Genomic DNA, 27,334 nt, shown 5'->3' with positions numbered 1-27,334 from the left:
AGTAAGTCTAGGGACCGATGATCTCAGCAGTTTTGTCCCTTAGAAATTCACACATATTTGCACATTTGACTGATGAAAAGGAACCTTCTTCATAATTAAAGTGACACTTAGCGCAGACAGTATATACAGGGTGTAACAAAAGTGTACGACATAAATTGTGGGGTACATTTCTCATACGTGGACAAAGAAATTATGTTAGGTGAACATTGTCTGGAAACGTTTTATTTCGATGTTACAAGTCATTTTCTCCAACTCATTAATTATGGGAAACAATCACGAACAGAACGCACCAGCATACCACATACCACTCTTTCTCACAGAAGATGTTCAATATCCCATCCGCGGGCATTGATACATGCATCAACCCACAGTCGTAGTGGATCTCAGATGCGCTGATTTATCGCTGGAGTATTGCGTATCGTTTCACAGCCTTTCATAATACGGGCACGGAGATTCTAAACATAATGTACTATGGCTCCATACACAAAAGCTTTCAAACGCCCCCACAAATAAAAGTCCAATGGGTTTAGGGTGGGAGAGCGTTGAGGCCAGGCAACTGGTCCATTTCTACCTATCCATCCGTAACCGAATATGTTATTTAGAAACCGACGGACATTAACATTAAAATTGGGCATCTGCCATCTCTGCATATGTGTACACTGCCGTGTGTGATTAACTCTTCGTAGTAACCCGTGTGCTTGCAACGGTCGTACTGCTCGCTGGAACAGTCGGTCATCAGTCATCATCAGAATGGGAAGAAATTACATGTGGTGCTTTTTCTTGTGTACATTAATGATCTCTCATCAGTTACACTGCCAGAAGCAGAGTTCGTTTTGTTTGCAAATGACACAAGTATTGCAATAAATAGTATTTCGAGTGTAGTTCTAGAAATATCTGCTAATGATATTTTCATGGATATTAATAAATGGTTTAAATCCAACTCACTGACATTAAACTTGGAAAAGACTCACTATAAGCAATTCAGAACCTGTAAGAGGTTTCCACCCAGCATATGCATAAAGTATGAAGAAGAGCAGATAGAAGAGGTTAACAGTCTTAAATTCCTGGGATTACAACTTGATAATAAATTCAGTTGGGAGGGGCACACCACAGAACTGTAGAAACGCCTTAACAAATGTGTATTTGCAATTCGAGTGTTAGCTGACATAGGCGACATAAAAATGAAAAAGCTTGCATACTTTGCCTACTTTCATTCCATAATGTCATATGGTATAATATTTTGGGGTAGCTCTTCAAGTCAAACAAAAAGTTTTCCGAGTCCAATTGCTACCAAGACGTATTATTTGTGGAGTAAATTCACGGACGTCCTGTAGAAACCTCTTCAAAGAACTGGGTATACTAACTACCGCCTCTCAGTATATTTACTCCTTAATGAAATTTGTCCTAAATAATTTATCTCTTTTTCCAACGCCGCGCGACTGCTACGGTCGAAGGTTCGAATCCTGCCTCGGGCATGGATGTGTGTCATGTCCTTAGGTTAGTTAGGTTTAAGTAGTTCTAAGTTCTACGGGACTGATGACCACGGCTGTTAAGTCCCATAGTGCTCAGAGCCATTTGAACCATTTTTTTCTTTTTCCAACAAACAGCTCAGTTCATACATACAATACCAGGAACAAAAATGATCTGCACAAGGACTTAAAAGCACTTACTTTAGTTCAAAAAGGGGTCCACTACTGAGGAACACTCGTCTTCAATAATTTGCCAGCAAACATAAAAATTTAGTTACAAATAAAGATCAGTTTAAAAGGAGCCTGAAAGCCTTACTAGTGGCCAACTCCTTCTACTCCATTGACGAATTTTTTAACAGAAACAAATGATGTATTGTATATATTCATACTATTAGTGTTGTTATTTCAGCTTAAAAAAATTGACATGTTCCACATCCACGAGGATCTCCTCAGCACGGATCTATGGAACGAAAAACTAATCTAATCTAACCTGCAAACAAGCAATGTTCGTACGTCGCGTGGCTACAGGGACATTCCAAACAAAACACTGGCGTTGTACGACGATTCTAACGTTCTGTTATTATGTGTTCCCATGATTAATGAGTTGGAGAAAATGATTTTTAACACGGAAACAATGCGCTTCCAGACCCATGTTCGTACAACATAATTTCTTGGTCTACGCGTGAGGAATGTGTCCTGCAGTTTGAGCTGTACATATTTGTTACACCCTGTATAGATTATGAATTGGAAGTTTAGAATTTGCATATGAAGTGGCCAGGTGGTTTTCGCATGTTGTTTTCTTTGGGGTCTCGTATTGACGCAGCGCCCGCATACTGTTCGTTTTCCGCGGGTCTGCAACCAGGAAGCCTGGCAGGCGGTGCACGCGGAGAATGGGAGCAGGGCGGGCCGTGGGACAGACCCCGTATGCAGATGCGGGCCTCACACCGCCGCCAAGCCGACGGCGTGCCCGAGACGTTTCCGGCGTTTCCATGCTCCCAGTGTTCCTCCACTGCTCGGCAACTGCACAGGACCCGGCCGTACGTGGCACATTCCGAAAGAAGAGCCCATTCGCTAGAAAACAGAGCAAGTGCCTGCAGTGAGCGCCTTCCGCTAGAGGAATAGCACGTTATACCTGTATCAGAAAAACAAAGTGATTGCCAGCGGAGCACAGGAGGGGGGATGTTGACGGTTCGCCGTTTCGCGCAGGCGCAAAAGATTCCGGTAGCTGCAGCTGTGCGGTTTCGTAACGAGTATTTTCATACGTATCTCGGTAATGCGCAGTGTAATTTTCCGGCAAGAGGCAGTATAGTTAGTTTCATGTTCTATATACAGGGTGACAATTATTGACCTCTATGGAATAAAACCAACATAACTTCTGAACGGTTTGCTTTAGGACGTTCAAACTGCACGGTTGGTCGCGGAGCATAATGGGAATTAGCATGCGATTGCGCAAGCTTCTTGTTGTTGTCAGCCATTTGCACGTGAAAATGTCACGGTACAGAGTGTGCCTGAGCGTGTAGTGCCTGTGAAGGCCTACGATGCAAGCAATCACAGCCAAGCTGCGGCTCAAGGGAAGTTTGCGACCGAGATCAAGCTGAAGACAGCCGGTCCAAGCGTACTAACAATCAAGAATTCATTCGCAAGTTTGAAAGAACGGGTAGTGTTCATGATGACAGTGTTGGCAATGTTGGCCGTCAAAAAAGAAAGAGACACGCTTTGTTTCGAACCAGCCTCAGGAAATCGACGAGACTAGCTTGACAACAGGTGGGAATCAACCGGGAGACACTGTGACAAATTGTTATTGAAGGTTCCGCGCGGGATTAGCCGAGCGGTCTACGGCACTGCAGTCGTGGACTGTGGGGCTGGTCCTGGTGGAGGTTCGAGTCCTCCCTCGGGCATGGGTGTGTGTGTGTTTGTCCTTAGGATAATTTAGGTTAAGTAGTGTGTAAGCTTAGGGACTGATGACCTTAGCAGTTAAGCCCCATAAGATTTCAAACACATTTGAACATTTTTTTTGTTATTGAAGACGTATATCTCTTCCCATACAAAATTCAAACCTACCAACCTTTAAGGCCGAGGGCCATGGAATAGCGGTTGTATTTTGCCAACATTATTGTCCACATAATTGACGAACAAGACTTTGATGTAAATATTCTTTGGTTTAGCGACGAAGCCCACTTCCATTTGGATAGGTTCGTCAATCAGCAAAATTGGTGCATTTGGGGCCTTGAGAATCCGCATTTCGCGATCGAGAAGTCTCTCCATCCTCAACGGGTGACTGTGTGCTGTGCAATGTCCAGTCACGGAATAATCGCTGCGTTATTCCTTGATGACACGATGACTACCGGACGGTACGTGAAGGTTTTGGAACATGGTTTCATCCCCATTATCCACAGTAACCCTAATTTCGATTAAGATGTGGTTCATGCAAGACGGAGTTCGAACCCATCGAGGCAGGTGAGTGTGTGGTGTCCTGAAGGAGCACTTTGGGGACCGCATTCCGGCTCTGGGGTACGCGGAGGCCACTAGCATGGCCCTCGATTGGCTGCCATATTCTCTAGATCTGAACACGTGTGACTCATTTTTGTGGGGCTGTATTAAAGACAATGTGTACACCATTAACCCCACCGTTGCTGAGCTGAAAACGGCCATTCAGGAGGTCATCGGCAGCATTGATGTTCCGACACTTCAGCGGGTCATGCAGAATTCCGCTATTCGTCTGCGCCTCATCATAGCCAAGGATAGCAGGAATATCGAACATGTCATAACCCAAATCTGAATATCTGTAGTGACGTTTACATGTTGAATAAAGTGTGTGCATGCCATAGTTTGTAACTAATTTACGTCTTTTCTATATAGTTCAATAATTGTCACCATGTATTACTCGTATGTGAACAACTCTTCTATCAAAGTGATATGGAAGGAGTGAGTGCGCAAGAATATGTATGCAAGATTGATGTTAACATTAATGAACACATTTTCTTAGTCCTACTCATGCAACTCCTCTTTAAAGCAAATTTTTCTTTTTTTCGGGCAACCAGTTTTTAAATAGAAATTCGTCCACGGAATAGCAGGAATACTGAGATCGCATTGCCGGAGTATCACTTTTGTAAGCAATTTTACAGTTAGTTTCACACATTCCGTGAATGAAACATACCGCACAGAGAAAGAAAGTGTACAAAAACGAATCACAACAGTGACAGACCGAATTGCCATCCGTAGCTGACTGATAACCTAGAGCTGGGGTTACAGAGCGATACCTGTGCACAGTACGGAAGGTGTGGCCAAACTCTTGCTGTGATTGGTTGTCGTTTTTGTAGCTGTTCTGTCAACAACTAGCTGTCTGTCACTTCATTGTTTTGATCGAGGAGAAACTCAGTGATCATTCTCCAGTTTTAAGAGGATTTATTTACCGTCATAGTGCAAGATTTATATGGTTACTTGTTTCCGCTTTTATTAGTAAACCACAGCCAGAGCTATTTGTAAACACAAGGAAGATAAAACAGCATAACAATTTACGTCTCGCTATCCCTCTCCCCCCGATCTGGCCCTGAACACCACGCGAAGTCGACCGGGCACGCGATGTCGACCGGACGCAGCATCATTCTCTGACATGTGGCGTCATGCGGATGCGGTAGGGAGCGTCATGGCGTCAGTACACCGCTCTTCCGGCCGTTGTCAACTCTCCAGACATTGGAAGCGCTGTTTCTCATTCAAGTAGCTCCTCAAATTTTTGGCATCACGAAGCTGAGTGCACGCCGTTCCAGTCCTAATAAGGAACAATCCCCGACAGTACCGAGAATTGAACATGGATCCTTCAAATAAGTGTCAGACGTGCTAACCAATTTTTTTTTTTGGGGGGGGGGGCGGATATGGATTGCTAATCTTTTTATATTTATTATTTATTTTATTTTTAAAAATTTTTATGCTTCCAAAATAATGAGTTTTATTCTCATAGCACTAAATTAATTATGCTCTGCCAAAAATAAAAAGTTTTCTTTCTTCCTTAGGGCAAGAATTGTACTGCTAAAATAAACTTAGCTTCTATGAAGTAAACTGTAAAATTCGAGTGCTGCTTTATTTCAACCTCCGATCGGTCATGAAATGGAAACTGCAGTGAAAATCAAAACTGTTTTATTTCCAACATTTAGCTATACCTTCCAGCTACTTCCCTACATAGTCGGCGCTCCGAGTTAGACATTTGTCGTAGAGTGATACCAACTTTCCAATACCCTCGTCATAGAAGGCAGCCGCCTGTGATTTCCGCCAATTCCCTGTGCTGGTCTGCAGCTCGTTGTCTGTGACAAGATGCTGTCCTCATAACCGGAGGTTCTTGTGAGCAAAGAGATGAAAAAAAGAGAGAATAGATCCCGGGTTGTATGGTGAGTGGTCAAACACTGCCCACAGAGAACGCTGCAGGAAAGTCTTCGTTGCCCGTGCAGTATAGAGCCGAGAATCTGTCTTGAAGAAGGAAACGTATGACTGTTAGGTGCTCACTGTGCGCTCAGAAATGACAAGTGCGACGTTACGCGATAGAGGGACATACTAGAGGCACTGAGCAACACATCTGCACAAAGCTTCACCTAAGTGTCACTGTTCTCTTAATTTCCCGACTGACTGCAGATTGAAAAAGAAAAGCCATCGTATTAAGTTTAAAGGCCTCTTCCCGGTGTGATAATTATATTCTTCTTGTTCCACAATAAAATTGATTGCTGAGCTAGACTGAAATTCCTTATTTTGTCAATGAAAGTGCCACATTCTTTAAGTTTATCTTCTGTGTGTGTTTGAAAACGTAGTCTTTTTCCTTGGTATCTGGGATTTATATATAGTAAACAACATAAATTTCTTTCTGTGATATAGCTCAGAAAGATCATGTAATAAAAGATGGCTATTTCTTTGGAAAATTAGCATTTGTAGTCTTAATCAAAACTTCTTGGTATAATTATTTGGGATTACTGGTCTTCTACAGATGCACTTGGGGTGAAGTGCTCCACATGGTCCTGCGTTTTCGAGGTGAGAAAGAGTGATTGCTAGGAAGTTTTTGACACAATTTTCTGTACAATTTTCCTGAGATACTCATTGATATTATTGTCTAACGTATCTTTGTTTTCTTTTACAGATGTTGTTTCATTATTTATGACATAATAAACGCAGTGCCGCATTATCCAGGTATAGCTGTTGTTTTTGGATCTGGGAAACAGTGTCCAACCTGGTCGTAGTCTGTGACTCATATTAACGCACGTTCCGCTGCTCTGTTTATTATTGCCAGTTTTATTCTGGTCCAGTTTTTCACTTGGCTACGGAGATGGACAACAATCGCATAAGTATAATAAAAGTATAAAATATGCGTCCCATATAATTTATTCTACTGTGATAGTGGTGCGTACATTCATTTAGCAAGAGGTATGACATGCTGTGTCATAACGTTCTGATATTGCTAAAGTAGCATATTTAAGATGGCTCTCGCATATAGTGTCCTGACGTTGATAGCATATCAGAGAGCGTTCAACAGGGCTCATCGATTAGTGTGCGGACACTACAACGCCTAAGTCGGCCGCGAGCGAAAACAAAGACTTCCTGAGGGGAGAGGTGCGGTATGGAACTCAAATGGGGGTCCTTGCAGGGAAGACGACATTCCTTTCGCGCACAACGTTACTGAGATAGTTTAAAGAACCGGCATCTGCGGGCTGACTGCAGAAGGATTCTGCTACCCCTAATGTACAGACACGCCGCGAAAACCTTCATAGACACAAGCAGTGTTATTGATGAATTTAATGGAGCCAAGAACATGTGACATGCAATTTCATGCATTTTATAAAGCAGTATGTGTCATTCCAAAACGTGACGTAGATCTAGAATTGTTTAGATTTACCACAATAAACATTGTCATACTGAGACCCGCAGTAACCACGTCAAGAATTGTATCGATTTTCGACAATGTATGCCCACACATTGCTCCCTACAATGGGCAGACTATTCGCAATGTCGGGTGGAAACGTTTGTAGTACCCGCATTACAGCACTCTCGCACTCAGCGATTATCTCCTTACTCCTACAACTCAAATAGTAGTAAGAACTACGTGGCGCAATTGTAAAGGCATGCTGTTACAACAGTGTGATTTTTCAGTATCATTTCATCCAAATACACAATTAAAGAAACGATTACTAATGAAGAAACTTATGTGGCAGGTTTCCTACGGTCGCAGGTTCGAATCTTGCCTCGGGCATGGATGTATGTGATGTTCTTAGGTTAGTTAGGTTTAAGTAGTTCTAAGTTCTAGGGGACTGATGACCTCAACAGTTAAGTCCCATAGTGCTCAGAGCCATTTTTTTTTTTTTGCAGGTTTCCTCTAAAACTGTCATGCAACATATTTCAGAGTGGTATATGCTCATTGCCAACGGCCTTGCCACGGTCGTAACACCGGTTCCCGTCAGATCACCGAAGTTAAGCGCTGTCGGGCTGGGCTAGCACTTGGATGGGTGACCATCCGGTCTACCTAACGCTGTTGGCAAGCGGGGTGCACTCAGACCTTGTGAGGCAAATTGAGGAGCTACTCGATTGAGAAGTAGCGGCTCCGGTCTCGGAAACTGACATACGGTCAGGAGAGCGGTGTGCTGACCACCTGCCCCTCCATATCGGCATCCAGTGACGCCTGTGGGCTGAGGATGACAGGGCGGCCAGTCAGTACCTTTGGGGCTTCATGGCCTGTGCGGGAGGAGTTTAGTTTAGTTTTTATATGCTCATTCCTTTGATCAATGTAGCTGTACTCTTACGCTCCTTCACATAACTGCCAACAATATTCAGTACCACCAGTGACTGAGCAGTTTATTTCTTTCTTTTCCCTTTCTTTTTGTCATGATGAGCGAGTGCAGAGCTGAAAGCCCTTGAGGCCGACATGGCATACACGTCTGCCCGCCACTGCACTCTGGATTGTGCACAGTACAGTACCTGCCGAAACACCGGTATTGTTCGAATAATCTTTTTAGAAAGATAAAGATGTAGCCAAGTGTCGTTTTCCAGAGACCAGTGTGAGAAGTGCCAGTGCCTCAGCAGCTATGCCATGAAAGAACGTTCCATTTAAACTTTTAGAATTAAGCATTCCTATTGGTTCATAGCGTTATTTCCTGTAAAAGGCACACTTTCTCATTTGTGCCAACATGCGAAGCTATCAATAGGTCTGCTTCATAATCATATCATGAAGTGGGAGAAGAGTCCTGGCTTCCTCCTAACGCCACAGTACTATCGATTCATAATAACGAAATCTGCAAGAGTAGGAGTTTGTTTAAACTTATTACTAAAATTATACTGGATGGAACTCGAAACGTCTGCCACTATTGGCCAGAGAGATTCCTGCTCTGACAAAAACAGGGGAATCATTTTGGAAATTTGGGTTAAGTTCCTATGGGACCAAACTGATGATGTCATCGGTCCCTAGGATTACACACCACTTAATCTAACTTAAACTAACTTACGCTAAGGACAACACACACACCCATGTGCGAGAGAGGACTCGCACCTCTGACGGTGGGAGAGAAACAGGGGAAAATAAGCTGAAGACGTGAACTGAAGTTTGTGTTAGGGAGAGCTTTGGACTATGGTAGTTTGTGCAGCTCTGTTAGCTATACTGCTGCAGTGCTGTAATGACTAGCACACCTGCCTAATAAGCAAGGAGACTCCAGTTCAAGTCCTGGCTGTGGCACAAATTCATCTACATAATTCATTTCTAATAGTTGTGGCATGTTAGTTATCAAGATGCAGCCAATGAAGGTATCTATTAAGTTCTTCAGCTTCTATCATTATCATAGAAATAGCCAAGTTTCAGGTCGAAAAGAAAGAGAACAGAATTGAGCAGACGAGCATTGCTGGCGAACCAAAGGATGTCTCCACATTAGCACTGAGTACAGAGTGTGCTGGTGTAAGCTGTCGCCAGCACACTGGTCGGCAAAGAGGTTGCAAGTAGATCGACAATAAGCGCTGAATCAAATGTGCCTATCAGGAGAGGGGCCAGAGACAGACTCGCAAGCAACGCGCCGCCAACGCCCTCTCGAATGCAAGTACTTAGATCGCCGCCGCGGACCGGAGGGCCAAGTCAGTCACAGACAGTCAGCCCAGTCGTCGACAGCGTCAGTCGCGGTCAGCTAGGTTACTAGCCCAGTCACTATTCTAGTTGGTGTCTGCCAGTTCACATCAGCGGCTATAACAGTGTAATGTTTTTAGCGAGACTTGTACTTCACTAGCAGTGAGGTTACTGTCGACTATTACGAGAGCCTGTACCACAACATGTTGCTTAAAGATAAGTAGCGTCTTGTTCTTATGAATAAAGAACCCTTTTAATACATACAAGCAGCTGTATTGTAGAACATGGATACCTGCCACCAAACAGTATCCTCTCCTTGCTTCCCGTGGTACAAGACTCTACAGTGGCAACGACGACACAAAGCTGAGCGCAGGCTAAACTTAGAATCTCCAGCCGCTACCGCTGCTGCCACATGCATTCACCCTGCACGAGTTTGGTGACAATGGACCAGCATTGCAAACACCGATGCCGTAGGGACACAGTGTTAGATAACTACCTTAAGGAGCTAACAATGCACTTTTAATGTCTTGCAGCCAGCTAGTTGCTTTCATTATGCGCTTTTGGAGATCTTACTGGTGTTTATACTTTTTTTCTGTATTGTTTCTGTAGTCCACCAACCACCTTTGCTTCGCTGTGCCGACAGATTATTTTCTTAACTATGCTATTATCATGCCCACCACACCTGTGCCAAGCTAAGATTTTACACTTGTAATCCGTTGTCTGAGTATTAAATGTTAGTCAGGTGTATCATGGGTTACTCATACGTCGGTGTATTACAATAATAAACCTAACTGTTATAGTCACCATTTGTTTCTGTTATATACTGATGATCCCTCCTCTTGTTGATATATCTGTGTGCATGAGGTGGTTCCTAAATTTTCATGCTTAGTTGTGCCTTGGTCAAACTGGACACGGCATTGCGTTTGGTCCATATACCACCAGAATTTAATGATAAACCTGTGTGTAGATTAGAAGTCTTACCCACAAAAATCGTACTTTTCTACGTAATTCAATTTTTGAATACATTTCCACCTGCCGCGCCATTTCTCTTCTACAACGCAGCAGAATGCGTCTGTTGGAAACCTAGAACCTGCACTCTCTGCTGACAATGCGCCACGCTTGTTGTGCAATGGTCTTAGCGTGCGACAACATATATAACTTACTTTCTGAAGTCCCCTCGTACGTTCTCAAACGCCGGTGTGTGGGTGCCGAAGCGAATATGCTATTTGACCGAAAGCTTATGCTTTTTACCAATTGAGAACTGGAGCGAGACGCGACGATGGAGGAAGTAAACAAAGAAAGGAGGAGGAAATTTGCCACTCCAGCAATTTCTTTTGCTGGTTCCAAGTTCCGGTTGGTACGATTTGCTGTATAAACAAAAGGAATTCGAGGCTAAGAAAGGGACCACCAGACCTGTTAATCACAGATTTTGATGAGTCTTAGATATGTTGCAGAGGGACCTGTCTCGAGGATTTGGCTAGCGGCTTTTCATCCGAATGCTCCTAGTTTCCGAGAAAATCAACGTTAAATTTTTGTGTGTATCTCCTATACTGGTAACGTTTGTCCTGTTCCGACGAAGCGAGCGAAGCGCAGCGGCTAAGGTTGACGGCTATCACGCTGGCGGTATTGATTTGCCAACCCCGTAATGTTTAATTTCACAGGCAGGTTGGAATCTTTACGAAAAATATTCAAAATGCTCCTGACTTGCTAACAACTAATAGGGAAATCGTTTCCAGGGAAGATTCCATAAAAATACATTCTTTAATTATGCGTCAAATCAGTGCACCTGCTTTCACCCAGTATGATCAAATACAGTTAGTTCACATCGTAGTTGATGACTTTAAACGAACTTTGTTTCCTGGTATCACTTCTGAAAAATCTGCGTGCCTGCATGGCGGTAGATTTCATGTAATGTGCGAGGTGCTCTACGAATTATTGTTTCTGTCGCTCCCATGGCAAACATGATCCGGAAATCTAAATCTGTTCTAGCACAGGAAGCGATGCAAGCGATAGCGAGGAAGACGATTCTGTAGTAGTAATAATTGATTTATTACGGAAATTACTACGGCGAAAACGATTTATTTTGAATAATTTTGCATGGCATCTACTGTTTAATGATATTCTGTAAAATGAAACTGAAAAAAGGTACACAGGCAGGATTTGAACCCCTGCTCGAACGGCGGGGTCAGGGATTTTCTCTGCCTCGTGATGACTGGGTGTTGTGTGATGTCCTTAGGTTAGTTAGGTTTAAGTAGTTCTAAGTTCTAGGGGACTGATGACCACAGATGTTAAGTCCCATAGTGCTCAGAGCCATTTTTGAACCCTGCTCGAAGCGTGGCACCCTTAAACCTCAACTACTGCGCTATACTCGCTTAGCCGAAACCTAACGAATACTATCGCTGTAGGAAGTATGTATGTGAAACCAGGGGCCGTCGCAGAAAAAGCCGCTAGCCAGGTGCTCAGATCAGCTCTGTCTACAACATACGACTCATTAAAATGCGTGGTTAACAGGCCTGTTGGTCCCCTTGTAAGCCTCCCAGGGACGGTATTTCTTCATTTGTATTAAACCTACTCTACTTACAGAATTACAAAATTTTCTGAATCTGAGTGGAAAGGTCGTTTAATGGAGAGGGCGGGGGGGGGATTGAAGTTTTGATAGTTTTGCCTTGGTCGCAGGATCACCTCGTTAGGATTGTGAGTGACAGGTAGACCAAGTACTCTCTGCTACACACCAAGTGGAATGTAGATGTAGATGAAACGACCTTTGTTAATCTACCGCTCTCTTTAGTCCCCGCAGTAGCCTTGCCTCGTGTGTCAATAATAATGACTGGAGACATTCAGAATTATGACAGTTCTTAGAGTGTAGATTTTAAAAGAAACGAAGGTAACGTCTTATGCATCTCTGACAAAGGATTAAATGACTGGGTCTTACTTTCCCGAAGCTTACGTCAGCCATAGCTCTCGGACAGAAAGGCGCTGGATGAGCAATCAGTGGTACGTGGCTAATCGGCGCCGAGGCCAGTCTCTGACGAGAGTGGTGGCTACGTCAGCGATAGCGGCCCCACGGACGTGGCCGGGGGAGATAAAGTGCGTCGGAAAACGGCGGCTGAGTCAGGCCGCTGGTACGCCGGGCGCAGCCGCCGCGCCGGCGCTGACCCACTGCAGCCCGGTGCGCTACTGGCCGGCGCGGCGCGGCGCGCGAGTGCGCTTCGTGTCTGCTCACCTCCAGCAGCCTGAAGGCTCGCCATTACGCCTCCCCACTCGCCCTTAAATAGATGCGAAAAGCACGTCTACGATCACTGCACGACTCTGCCTCGCTTACGTGCTGCTTTGGTGCGATAGCGAAACCGGCGCGTCGTAACACCAAGGCCGTTTCACGGCTACGAAGCTGTCGCTTCAGTGCAGTCTCTTGATTAGTGGGATGTGAGCATACTTTCCGACCGATTTCAACTTTCCCTTAATTTGCTACGAGGCATCTATGGCATCTACACACATCAAATAAAGTTTTGCATCACCCCGGTTCCCAGAACTCCTGAAGATAGAATTTGACTGTGGATATTGTATCACAGACACGGTACCTTTGACTGTTCAGAGAAGTCACTAAGCCCGCTCAAAGACGTAAACAACCATGCATGAGCAGCGCCTATTAGACGGAGGGGGTCCGATAGCCGATTAGTTCCAGTCATTCCAACAAGAAGAATGTACACGGCTCGTGTTGTCTGTAGTTCAAACATGCCTAGACGCTCAATACCGCGGCTCGATCGCGTCCGCATTGTTACTTTGTGCCAGGAAGGGCTTTCAACAAGGGAAGTGTCCAGGCGTCTCGGAGTGAACCAAAGCGATGTTGTTCGGACACGGAAGAGATACTGAGAGACAGGAACTGTCGATGACATGCCTCGCTCAGGCCGTCCAAAGGCTACTAGCGCAGTGGATGACCGCTGCCTACGGATTATGGCTCGGAGAAACCCTGACAGCAACGCCACCATGTTGAATAATGCTTTTCGTGCAACCACGGGACGTCGTGTTACGATTCAAACTGTGCGCAATAGGCTGCATGATGCGCAGCGTCACTCCCGACGTCCATGGCGAGGTCCATCTTTGCAACCACGACACCATGCAGCGCGGTACAGATGAGCCCAACAATGTACCGAATACACCGCTCAGGATTGGCATCACGTTCTGTTCACAGATCAGTGCCGCATATGCCTTCACCCAAACAGTTGTCGGAGGCATGTTTGGAGGCAACCCCGTCAGGCTGGACGCCTTAGACACACTGTGCAGCGAGTGCAGCAGGGTGGTGTTTCCCTGCCGTTTAGGGATGGCATTATGTGGGGCCGACGTACGCCGCTGGTGGTCATGGAACGAGCCGTAAAGGCCGTACGATACCTGAATGCCATCCTCCGACCGATAGTGCAACCGTATCGGCAGCGTATTGGCGAGGCATTCGTCTTCATGGACGACAATTCGTGCTCCCATTGTGCACATCTTGTGGATGACTTCCTTCAGGCTAACGACATCGCTCGATTAGAGTGGTCAGCATGTGCTCCAGACATGAACCCTCTCTAACGTGCATGGTATAGATTGAAAAGGGCTGTTTATGGACGACGTGACCCACCAACCACTCTGAGGGATCTATGCCGAATCGCCGTTGAGGAGTGGGACAACCTGGACCAGCAGTGTTTTGATGAACTTGTGGATAGTATGCCACGACGAATACAGGCATGCATCAGTGCAAGAGGACGTGCTGCTGGGTATTAGACGTACCGGTGTGTACAGCAATCTGGACCACCACCTCTGAAGGTCTCGGTGTATGGTGGTACAACATGCAATGTGTGGTTTTCATGAGCAATAAAAAGGGCGGAAATGATGTTTATGTTGATCTCTATTCCCATTTTCTGTACAGATTCCGGAACTCTCGGAACCGAGGCGATGCAAAACTTTTTTTGATGTGTGTACATCTGCACACGGCAAACCACCGTGCAGTTGGTGGCGGTGGGTACTTAGTGCACCAAATCATTTCTTCCCGTACCTGTTGCATATGTGGATAGTACGCGGTAACAAACGTCGTCGGTACCACCTTGATACGAATTACAATTTCTATAATTTTAGCGACGTGGTTTTTACACGAGATGTATTGGAGGAAGTAGTATACGAGGGTCATTCTAACAGTAAAGCATGTTCGTTTCTCCAGACATTTTCATCCAGTGTAATGAAAGAAAACTTATTTTACTAGATATTTTAATGTCGTTATTTAATTAATAAGACAGTGAACTAGCTACAATTGTTTCTTGCATACCACGACACGTTTCGAGACTTTATTCTCAGTATCGCGTGCAAATAGTTACAATGGTATTTTACGTTATGCATATCGCGTGTGTTGTTCGTCCGTCTTCCTTGCCCTGCTGTCGTCTTTTTGTGAATTTACTGCAGTCGGAAAGTCGGACAAAATAAATGTTGTGATTTTTTACACGCACGCAAATATCACATAAAATACCGACGTAAATATTTGCACTCGATAATACATAAATTGTCGAAACGCGTCGTGGTACATACGAAAAATTTTTTAAATTTAATTCATGAAATACGCAGTTACAAGCTTTTTCTTTTTTTAAATGAAAAAGAAAAAAATCTCTAGTGCTGTTCGTCCAAAAAATCCTGTAATTTGAGAAAAAATTGTAACATCCGGGATTAAGACAGATGTTCAACAACTTCTCACTTAAACTTCCGAAGCAAATCTGTCGTTAACGCAACGAAATGAAAGCTAGCGTTATCTCGAAGAATCACCGTGCCCGTGGACAACAACCCACACAATTTTGTCTGAGGCAGATGCGTTTAATAATCTCTCCTCTAGGTGTAAAGTAGTTAAGTAGGACTCCCTTGCGATCTCAAAACACTGTGGCAATAACCTTTTTAGTGCTTAGAAGTTGTTTGGCCTTTTTTTTTTAAATGGGGGAATCGTGAATGACGTCATTTCATTGACTGATGATTTGTTTCTGGAGTTCATGCGAAACCAAGGTCTCGTGATCACTAACAAAGTCGTTCAAAAACTCTTCGTCATCCTTGTCGAACCGGGTGACAAGTTATTGCTTCTCCCATTCGTTGATTCTAATGAATAGAACACGTCGAGCTAACGTAAACAGATGTGTTATTGTATATGTATATTTTACTGTTTATCGTGTTTTTTTAAGTCTTATCAGTCATCTGTGAGCGCTAGATATACGGACTTGGCCATGTGCACAAGGTGCTTTTTGACAGTATTCCTGACAAACCTTTGCATAGTGTACTACATTTTACCCATTAATATGTCAACTTGGCACGAGATTGCAATTCACAATGAACACGTATTGCAATAAAAAGTTTTGGAAACCAGAAGGAGACAGCAAAGCCCGTCGAAACCGGTTATCGAAATTAATCAAGTATTTATGCGATCTTAGCTATAGAAAGGCTTTTACCGAGTAAAACAGATCGCTCCTTCCCATTTCTTAATATGAGAAATTTCAATTTTTTTACAGGTCGATTTCAATTTGAAGAAAGTGGAAATAAATTTTCTCGTACATATTGAATGACCTTCTTCCGTAACATTTGTAAAGGTAGCGAATGTTTAATATTTTCTGTGGCTGGAAGACATTTGGCCCCCGGAAGCGCCACGACAACGACGTGCCCTTCCTCCGCCGGCTGAGTTTAAGGCGACTGCGCCGGGATTTGGGTTTCCGCGCCTTTAGTGTGGCGCCTGTAGGGAGACGGCCCGTACGCCACCAGAGTGGCGCTCGCGCAGCCCGCTGTCCACGGCTGGCGCATTCCCCAGATAAGCCGGCCGGCCGCGTCTCCCTGACACGAGGCAGGGCCCGGGGAGAGGCTGTGCGCCGCTACCAGCCGAGGCCGGCCGCTGTGCGGCGACGCGCTGCCTGCTTCTCCTTCCAGCTGTTCTCCACTGCAGAGGGGTCCACTCTGTTTGGTAGCCAATGTTAATGGAACAAAGTGACATACCGTTACAATTCTTGCACGGAGGGAAGGTTATTTTATGTGTTCAAAGTAACACCCTGTATCCGCCAAACAACGTCGATACCGAACTACGGCTGTCAGTGTTGCCGGTGTGGTAGCCTCACAGAACTCATCGATGGTTTATCGTTCAGTATAGCTGGCTTCTGTTGATAAACTTCATTTTTCAAGGCTGAAATCAAGAGGTGTAAGGTCTGGACACCGTGTTGGGTACTCAGCAGCTCCTCTTCGACCTATCCATCGTCCAGGTGGACTTTCATAAGATACACCTCACCAGTTGCGGTACCTTCAAAGAAGAATGGGCCGATCAAACCGCTCGATGACACATCACGCCATACATTAACAACCGGTAGATTAACATGTTTGTCCACGTAAGCGGGAGGATTTTCAGGAGCCCTGTACAGCCAACTGTGGCGATTTACAGCACCGTTCAGTTTGAAATGCGTCTCGCCAGACCAGATAACCATCCCTGCCAACCGTACATCCTCGCGAAACATGCCTTCAAACCAATCGCAGTACCCCGTCCCTCGACCCGGGTCGTCCTCGTTCATAGCGCGCGCAGCGACCTTGGAATGTAAACTTTCCATTTTGCAACCTTCAGAATTCATCGTACGCTTGATCGGCTTACCCCGCTTTGACGTGCACCCTGCTTCACAGATTTTTTGAGGTGGACTAGTAAAATGTTGCAACACAGTAGCTCTGGAAGCTGGACTTGATGTTTTTGGTCGGCCAGCCCTTTCCTTATGCACATCCTGAACAGTACCGTCGGTCTCAAATCCATCCCGAATACGATAAATTGATGCACGTGTTGGTGGCTGAGTTCTGTACACATTACGCCATCATGTTTTCGTAGTTCCAGTGCGACTTCAGTACGGCCTTGCCTTGTTCAAACGACAATCTTACTTTAGCCATTGCTGCACTGTCATCTGCTGGAAAAGGTGCCCCAAGATCGATTGAGGAAACAATGGACTATGCTACAGCAACGATATGCTATTTTGTTCCTAAGATATTAGCTATCAAACAGTATCTACATTTTTCTGGGCCTTTCTGTAACCTGGTGGGAGTGACACAGCAGTGGAAGAAGGGAAATAATTTACCCGTCTAGAAAATGCGGGGGTAATCGATAAGTTTTGTCACCTCGGAAAAGGTTAAGCTGTGGCCATGAAACTAAGTGTTAGTCCTCCTCTATTTATTCACCGTTCAGTGCAACACATTTTCCCGGATGATTCGTCAGACACCTTGATTGTTCAAGTGTGCTCGAAATTTAGCGCGGACCTCACAACGAAGCACTGCTTCGAAATCTGGCAGAAAATCCAAAGAGACTCTGGTCACGTATGTTGTACACCAGCGGCAAGACACAATCATTACCTTCACTGCGCGACAGCAATGGTGATGTAACCGATTACGGTGTTACCAAAGCGGAATTACCACACTCGGTTTACTGAAATTCCTGCACCAAAGAAGACGAAGTAAAGGTTCCAGATTTCAATTCAAGAACATGTACATGACTACTCTGCAATTCACAGCTGCCAATAAGAGTAACTTACAACCAGATATCCTCAGTGTAGCGAGGCACCTTAAATCACTTAATAAAGGTAAATCTTCCGGTGAAGACTGTGTACCAGGTAGGTTCCTTGCAGAGTATGCCGATACAGTATTACTCGACAACGGTATTACTGCATTTCGCCTCCAGTGGTAGTTACCAGAAACGTGACGCTATGGCAAACAATTACAATGATGACTAAGGAAAATGCATCGCGCTGTGAATGATTTTAAGGCATATGTGCATATACTGTACTATCAAGTGGTTCAGCGTATCCTCGTGAAATACTCTCACTCCCAGCTGCAATAATATTGTGGTCGACTAATAGCTCCTTATTTAGCAATCACAATATAACCGCTTGCTCGATGAAAGATCCGTACCTAAAGACTAAAAAAGTGGCTCTGAGCACTATGGGACTTAACATCTGTGGTCATCAATCCCCTAGAACTTAGAACTACTTAAACCTAACTAACCTAAGGACATCACACGCATCCATGCCCGAGGCAGGATTCGAACTTGCGACCGTAGCAGTCGCGCGGTTCCGGACTGAGCGGCTAGAACCGCCAGACCACCGCGGCCAGCACCTAAAGACTGGAAAGTTGCACAAGTCGCACCAATATCCAAGAAAGGAAGCAGGAGTAATCTGCTCAAGTACACACCCGTATCACTAACGTCGATCTGTAGTAGGAGTTTGGAACACATACTGTGCTCTAACATTATTAATTCCCCCGAAGAAAACGAGCTATTGACAGACAGCGGAGATTAAGAAAATATCGTTTTTGAGAAACACTACTAGCTGTTTATTCACACGAAGTAATGGGTGCTATTAACAGGGAATCTCAAATCAATTCCATATTTATAGATTTCCAGGATGCTTTTGACACCGTTCGTCAGAAGCAACTTCTATCGTTCCAGTTGTGCGACTGGACTCGTGATTTAGGGCAAGAAGTTCACAGTTCATAGTAACTGACAACAAGTGATAACTGGCGTTCGCCATCGAAGTGTTATACAGGTGGACCCTCCACTGTTCGTAATCGAAACAGACGATTTAAGAGACGATCTGAGCAGCCTCCCTATATTGTTTGCAGATGATGCGGTCATTTATCGCCTCATAAAGTCATCAGAAGATCAAAACAATTGCAAAATGATTTAGATATATGTAAGGTGCGAAAAGTGGGACCGAGCGAGGTGGCGCAGTGGTTAGACACTGGACTCGCATTCGGGAGGACGACGGTTCAATCCCGCGTCCGGCCATCCTGATTTAGGTTTTCCGTGATTTCCCTAAATCACTCCAGGCAAATGCCGGGATGGTTCCTCTGAAAGGGCACGGCCGACTTCCTTCCCCATCCTCCCCTAATCCGATGAGACCGATGACCACGCTGTCTGGTCTCCTTCCCCAAACCAACCAACCAACCAACGAAAAGTGGAAATAGGCTCTAAACATTAATAAGTGAGTCACCACCTGAGTACTGCCAGGAATCTGTCAATTTTCGGTTACACAATCACACATACCCGAAGGCTGTGAATTTAATTAAATACTTGGGGATTAGAATTACGAATAATTCAAATTCGAACGATCATATACGAGGGCAGTTCAATAAGTAATGCAACACATTTTTTTCTGAAACAGGGGTTGTTTTATTCAGCATTGAAATACACCAGGTTATTCCCCAATCTTTTAGCTACACAACACTATTTTTCAGCATAATCTCCATTCAATGCTACGGCCTTACGCCACCTTGAAATGAGGACCTGTATGCCTGCACGGTACCATTCCACTGGTCGATGTCGGAGCCAACGTCGTACTGCATCAATAACTTCTTCATCATCCGCGTAGTGCCTCCCACGGATTGCGTCCTTCATTGGGCCAAACATATGGAAATCCGACGGTGCGAGATCGGGGCTGTAGGGTGCATGAGGAAGAACAGTCCACTGAAGTTTTGTGAGCTCCTCTCGGGTGCGAAGACTTGTGTGAGGTCTTGCGTTGTCATGAAGAAGGAGAAGTTCGTTCAGATTTTTGTGCCTACGAACACGCTGAAGTCGTTTCTTCAATTTCTGAAGAGTAGCACAATACACTTCAGAGTTGATCGTTTGACCATGGGGAAGGACATCGAACAGAATAACCCCTTCAGCGTCCCAGAAGACTGTAACCATGACTTTACCGGCTGAGGGTATGGCTTTAAACTTTTTCTTGGTAGGGGAGTGGGTGTGGCGCCACTCCATTGATTGCCGTTTTGTTTCAGGCTCGAAGTGATGAAACCATGTTTCATCGCCTATAACAATCTTTGACAAGAAATTGTCACCCTCAGCCACATGACGAGCAAGCAATTCCGCACAGATGGTTCTCCTTTGCTCTTTATGGTGTTCGGTTAGACAACGAGGGACCCAGCGGGAACAAACCTTTGAATATCCCAACTGGTGAACAATTGTGACAGCACTACCAACAGAGATGTCAAGTTGAGCACTGAGTTGTTTGATGGTGATCCGTCGATCATCTCCAACGAGTGTGTTCGCACGCTCCGCCATTGCAGGAGTCACAGCTGTGCACGGCCGGCCCGCACGCGGGAGATCAGACAGTCTTGCTTGACCTTGCGGCGATGATGACACTCGCTTTGCCCAACGACTCACCGTGCTTTTGTCCACTGCCAGATCACCGTAGACATTCTGCAAGCGCCTATGAATACCTGAGATGCCCTGGTTTTCCGCCAAAAGAAACTCGATCACTGCCCATTGTTTGCAACGCACATCCGTTACAGACGCCATTTTAACAGCTCCGTACAGCGCTGCCACCTGTCGGAAGTCAATGAAACTAAACGAGACGAAGCGGGAATGTTTGAAAATATTCCACAAGAAATTTCCGGTTTTTTCAACCAAAATTGGTCGAGAAAAAAAAAGTATTGCATTACTTATTGAACTGCCCTCGTATATAATGTTGTGTGGAAAGCGAACCAAAGACTGTGTTTTATTGGCAGAACACTTAGAAGATGCAACAGGTCTATTGAAGAGACCGCTTATTACTACGCTTGTCTTCTGGAGTATTGTTGTGCGGTGTGCGATACGTATCAGGTAAGACTGACGGAGGACATCGAAAAAGTTCAAAGAAATGCAGCTCCTTTTGTATTATCGCGAAACAGAGGAGAGAATGTCACGGATATGATAAGCGAGTTGGGGTGGCAATAATTAAAACATAGGCATTGTTTTCAAAGGCATTTTCCGTCGCGGCAGGATCTTTTCAAGAAATTTCAATTACCAAGTATCTTTCCAGAATGCGAAAATACTTTGTTGAGGCGCGCGCTGTTCGAGAGTGATATAACTTGAAGGTGGTTCGGTGAACCCTCCGCCAGGTACTTAATTCTAAATTGCAGTGTAATCAAGTAGATGTAGATGTAGTTGTTGACTGGAGTGCAAATTCGTTAGTAGTATGTGATGTAAAGCAAGAGACCTGTTTGTTTCAGTAATGTAGCGACTACCCTGGAACTGACATAAAACATTAACTGGCAGGAGGGCTCGTGTTTCCGACGCATTTTATTAACAATAACTGAAGTCAAGTATGTTCCATAGCCTGGCATGTCTCGCTCAATGGCAAAATAATGTACTACACAACCACTAAGGCATAACAACTGCAACACAAGCAATCACGAAAAGTTATTTTACATGGGGATTAGCGACGAAACGTTATGATGATGAGAGTTTCGAGAGGGCATATGCTCAATTATATTAAAACTCCGTTACCAGTCAGTCTTTCATTTATTTACTTCTTACATCTGGTTTTGGGGGTTCTGCACCATAAAGGAGAGATTTTTGTTATCAGGTGACGTCGCACATAAAAAAAAAAGGTTCAAATGGCTCTGAGCACTATGGGACTCAACTGCTGTGGTCATCAGTCCCCTAGAACTTAGAACTACTTAAACCTAACTAACCTAAGGACATCACACACATCCATGCCCGAGGCAGGATTCGAACCTGCGACCGTAGCAGTCGCACGGTTCCGGACTGCGCGCCTAGAACCGCGAGACCACCGCGGCCGGCGTCGCACATCAGTCTAAGCTGAATTTCACTGGACAGTGTGTTAACTGCAACCCTCGCAGTATGAAAAATAGGCTTATGCAGACTAATTTTACTGATACACAGGTGTGTCCGAAGAATGCTTGTCTAAATAATCATTTTTCAAAGAACAGTTAGTTGACTGAGAATCCCGACCAAAGAATCTTTGCCCGAACTTCGAAGATACGTTGTAGAAAGCAGATGTACGAGAGCCGTGCTGAAAAGTAATGCCTCCGAATTTTTTATATTATAATTCTTAAAACTTTTTAAATAAAACGAACTTTATTAAAATTTTACTTCTTTATTCTTAACGTCTCCGAACGAGAGATCAGTTTGTTGATGCCGTCACTGTAGAATGTTTGACTTCGTTGATGGAGCCACGTCACCTCTAAATAGCACCGCTTCATCACTATCAAAGAGAAGTCCTCGAAGGTGTTCTTTAAGTTTTGGGAACATAGTTACATTACACAGCGCCACGTTACACGCTACAATTCTCAGCCCTCTATCAGCAGAGGGCTACAAATACGTAGACGTGAAGAATAAAGATGTAGAATGTTAATAACGTTTGTTTTACTTGAAAAGCTTTAAGAGTTTTCACATAAAAACTCGATGGCACTACTTTTCAACATGCCCTTGTAATCCAAGGTAACAAGTAAATAACTCCAAAGTGATCGTTAACGGAGCTTGTCTATACAAATAATTTGTATCTCACACTTCCAAAAAAATAGTGCTTACGTTTAATACATTCAGTTAGTACCAACATCCATGACCATTTCGCTCGGCTGTCATTAACTGCGATGACTTCTTTTTCAAGATCGAAATACGTCTATAGACACTCTTGGTACCATCAAATAGTCGCACAGGCGTTGGTTTCTAGTTTAGAAACAGTTATCGGTCAATAACTGCGCAGTTATTTATCGCAGTGAAGTTGGTCGTAACGATGCCTTGTATTATAAAGCGCTCATGAAACATCCGGTACCTACGCCTTTGCAGGGCCAACGGATTCACGAGGTTTGAATACACCGTTCCCAGGTCAATATCTCTGGATAAAAGCGATTCTGTCCTCATCATCTCAGAAGGCGACCAACTGTGTGATAGCAGACGCTTTGGGAAGGAAGTTATGCATCACGAACTTAACTAGCTCGTAAGATCAACGATTGGCCTTATGATGGTGCTCAAAAACTTTCACTGCCGCCCAACATTGCGTACTCTATCTGTAAGAACTGCAGAGACAAAATTAGGGGAAACATAACCCTGCGAAGGCGCACAGGTAGTCGCCCTTTTTAAGTGTTTTGCGTAAATGGAATGGAAAATGTGATAAATTAGTTACACCATTAATACTCCGATACACCAGGCAGTGCCTTGTCGCGTCCAAAAGAGGTTACAAATAAAACTTTTCTTCATTAGAATGCCTATATTTTGTCCTGGACCTTTACATTTGTGTCTTGCGATGCATAAAGAGTGGTTATGTTGAACAGACGTAGCGTTCTTGTCTAAATAATCTTACGGAGCAGCCAGCCAAAACTTCTCCAAAGAGAAAAGTACGTTGTAAGAAGGAAAGGAAATTCAAAAGAACAAGTAAAGGAGCCGACCGAAGTGGCCGTGCGGTTAAAGGCGCTGCAGTCTGGAACCGCGAGACCGCTACGGTCGCAGGTTCGAATCCTGCCTCGGACATGGATGTTTGTGATGTCCTTAGGTTAGTGAGGTTTAACTAGTTCTATGTTCTAGGGAACTAATGACCTCAGCAGTTGAGTCCCATAGTGCTCAGAGCCATTTGAACCATTTTTGAACAAGTAAAGGAACTTCAAAGTGATTCTGTGCTTACATATAATTGTCTTCACTGTCTAAGGCCCAGGTGACTGACTTAGGTCATTGCTCTAAGAAAATTAATGAAATGGGCCGCTTACGTAGCACATTTCCAGGTAAAATATGACACACCCTGCGGAAAAAGTGATTTATTATTTGGCTAGGTTTACGCTCCACAGATAATTTCCAGTAGGTTTAGTAATGACGTAGAACGAGACAGTTAACAGGCTGTTAATACAGTTCATTTTTATAGCCATCACAGATGAATGTATGCAATAATGAAACATTAAGTAACTGCAGAGAGAGAACTCGGGTTTCCCGTTTTACACGGGCGGTCGCCTTAATCGTTCGGCTATCCGAGCAAACCTCACGGCAGACCCACCCTTCAGTATGTTCCAGTGTCTGATCCCCATAGTGATAACACAATTACGTGATTCCTTCACAGGGAGAGACTTATTTAATTTTCTCGTCAGATTGCCCTGGCTTTGGCAACTAAATAGGTCTCTCTCTCTCTCTGTGCGAGAATCACATAACTGTGGGATCACTATGGGTAGCAGACACTGGGACATACGGAATTTTGGGTCTGTCCCTGAAGCACGCTTCGATAGGCGAAGCAGTTAAGGCGGCCGCTCGCTTAAAGTGGGACATCCGGGTTCGAGTCATGGTCTGGCACAATTTTTCATTTGTTTCCAGTAAATTGTACACCTGTGGTTTGCGCATCTCACGATTTAATACGGCTACAAACCGTTGGCAGTGTCTTCGAAGTAACATTGTATCGAACTTTACAAACACTGCCAAATACAGACACTGCACTAACGTTATCAATCCTAGAATACTATTAACAGTCGATTCGACGAATACATTCCCCTTCAATAACCCCTCTATTGCTGTGGACGGGAGGGGCGCGCCGTACTCGCAGCAGTGCGAGGATTTATAATGCTACCGTTGCGTCGCTTTTAGTAGTTTTCCTGGCGAAACCCAGGTGTGCTAGTCGAATCGACGAAGGTATAGGTATGGAAGGGTTCGAAGTTGGTGTAGTATTCTAGGGCTAAAAAGGTAACACAAAACTGATTTTGACTTTCTATTTCTAGCACACAGTGCAGGTATCTAGGCTAACGTGACTCGTCACTTGACAGAGTTGACTGTAAACAGATGGGAACACAAGGAAAATGTACACCAGTTATTCGGCCAAACGCCTACAATTGAAGATTGTTGTGAGTGCAGTATACGCCAATAAAGAGAATGTAGAAATGCTATCCATCTAAGGAGAATGTAAGTTAAGAGAACAGTAATTACAATAATGTTTTCTTTGCAGTGTGGGTAGATCTAGCACAGTACTGTAGTACTTTCAAACGATAAGCTGTGTATCCGTAGTTGAGTGACATTTCTATATTCTCTTCGTTGGTTTACATTGTACTCACACAAAACTTCAACGTAAGCGGTTCGACTGTTATCCATTTTCCTTGTGTTTCCACTTGTTTACCGCCAGTTTCGACAAGTGAACGAGTTACGTTACCCGGGGTACTTGTACTGTTTGCTAGTGCAGGAGAGTCAAAGTCAGTTTTGTGTTACGTTTTTAATAATGTCATGTTATTTAGAACAGGTCTTGAGGAGAGCAAGTATGTTACCGAATAAAAATATGGAGTGGTATTTAAAAGAGACGCACTGCTCACATGTCTTAGAAATGAACCAAGTTACAAGAAAAGCAATGATGCTAGTAGATGTCCCCTCTGGTAGCTCAGTAACAGTTGCTAGAGTCATTTGTTATTTTGTTTCTAGACGTTAAGTTATTCGGAGTGGTCAAGATAAACGGGACAACCAGTGTATTAATGATTAGTCGTCTGGAAGCAAAAAGATGAAAAGAGGGTGAGCATGCAGCGGGCCACAGTTTTACAAACTAATTGCTCTAGCCCAAGCGCTGTTACGGCCTGTTTGTCCAAGCCTCGGAGGCGGGCAGGGAGTGGACTTCCGCCACCGTCGTGGCCGCCGGCCACTTGCAAGCCATAAATCAGCGCCCAATCTGCAACGCCAGCGCCCATTCCGAGGCTTACGTAAGCCAGGCGGCGATTGACGCCTCGCACCACTATCGGCCATTGTTAGCAGTAAAGGCTTCTGTTCACGGTACCGGGGTCGCATCGGCGCTATCGCCTTGGTAACTTCTTGTTTTGTTGTCATTGGTGTTGCTAATGGGCAGTTTAAGCGCGCTACTGTTTAAAGGAACTCAAAGTTATCAATGATAACTTTCTACGGCTGCACATTTACACAAGGCACAGAGTTTTGCAAGTGCCGAAGTTTCCCAAGCATATTCCAAACGTGAAAAGTCTACTCACGTTAAATACAACCATATAATGCATTCAAGACCAGTGGGCAACATCCCATTAAGTTGTCAACTGACATGGTGAGCAAGACACGTAATAGGTTGTCTTGAGATGGGGAGAGACCTAAATCAAGACCTCAGCTTTAGAGCCAGGGCTGTTAAGATTTGCGGCACAGATTGCTCGGGAAGCGGTTTGACCACTTAGAAGTGGAGATTAAATTGGAGAAATTTTGGCATTTGCAGATCGATACACCGACAGCGAAGAACACTGCCATCAAGCAGGGAATTAAAAGGCTCGAGATAAATTAAGAGTTTGTCGTACTTTTCTGTGTATGGGGTCAGAACTGAGTAGTAGTAGTTCAGTTTAGGTTACCGAAGATGTATCCATGGGAATAATTGAGATATGGGAAACGGGCTTCTCTGGATGGCTACAAGTTGTCTTTTTCTGTGATACTCGTTTTCTACTCCATCCACTATTGTTGGTCTTCCAGGTAACAGATGTCCGCCAGTTAACGGAGGGAGTGTTAGGAGCGGGAATTATACTCTCGCATGCGTGCACGAAAACATGTAACTGCAATTTACAGAAATATTTATATCATTTCTGAGGATGAGTTAGGAGAACTTGCAACTGGTATCAGATCGATGAACAATTAAATGAAAGGTAAGAAGGCGGTAGATGAGTCTACGAGGATTTCGTCCGATTTTTATTCAGTATGGTCCACTGTTGTCTTTTTGGTTGTTATGGTACCGACGTTTGGAAGAACGTGATGAACTTTACATTGATGGTGAACCGACAGGCCAAACGTGATGAACTTTCCATTGATGGCGAACCGACAGGCCAGCAAAACTACAATTTGCTGATTACTTAAAATAACGTAGGCTTCTTATATTGCATGTACAGAAACCTTACTGTTACAGAATACAGCGTTTAGCATGTGCCGAAAGAAGCTCATCAGTGCTTACGGTTGAAAGTAGTGGCTTTTGTCGGTAATCATTTCTGCCATTTGTTAAGTCTGACTCTCCAACAGCATCATAGAGACCCTGCGAAATTTTGCTCATCAGTATTCTCCGACAGTATG

At 44.4% G+C, this 27,334-nt stretch overlaps 1 protein-coding gene and 1 pseudogene across 4 annotated transcripts in view; one reads left to right on the top strand and one right to left on the bottom strand.

Moving 5' to 3' along the window:
- Positions 1 to 27,334, bottom strand: part of LOC124711327 (PDZ and LIM domain protein Zasp-like) — a 296,730-nt gene that overhangs the window by 132,996 nt on the left and 136,400 nt on the right. The gene's annotated exons all lie outside the window — the stretch shown is intronic.
- Positions 7,863 to 7,980, top strand: LOC124712647 (annotated as a pseudogene).

This window comes from Schistocerca piceifrons, chromosome 8 (assembly GCF_021461385.2).
Source record: "Schistocerca piceifrons isolate TAMUIC-IGC-003096 chromosome 8, iqSchPice1.1, whole genome shotgun sequence".
Taxonomy (NCBI): Eukaryota; Metazoa; Arthropoda; class Insecta; order Orthoptera; family Acrididae; genus Schistocerca; species Schistocerca piceifrons.
Note: the sequence above shows the minus strand (reverse complement) of the source record. Positions and strands in the feature narration are given on the sequence as shown.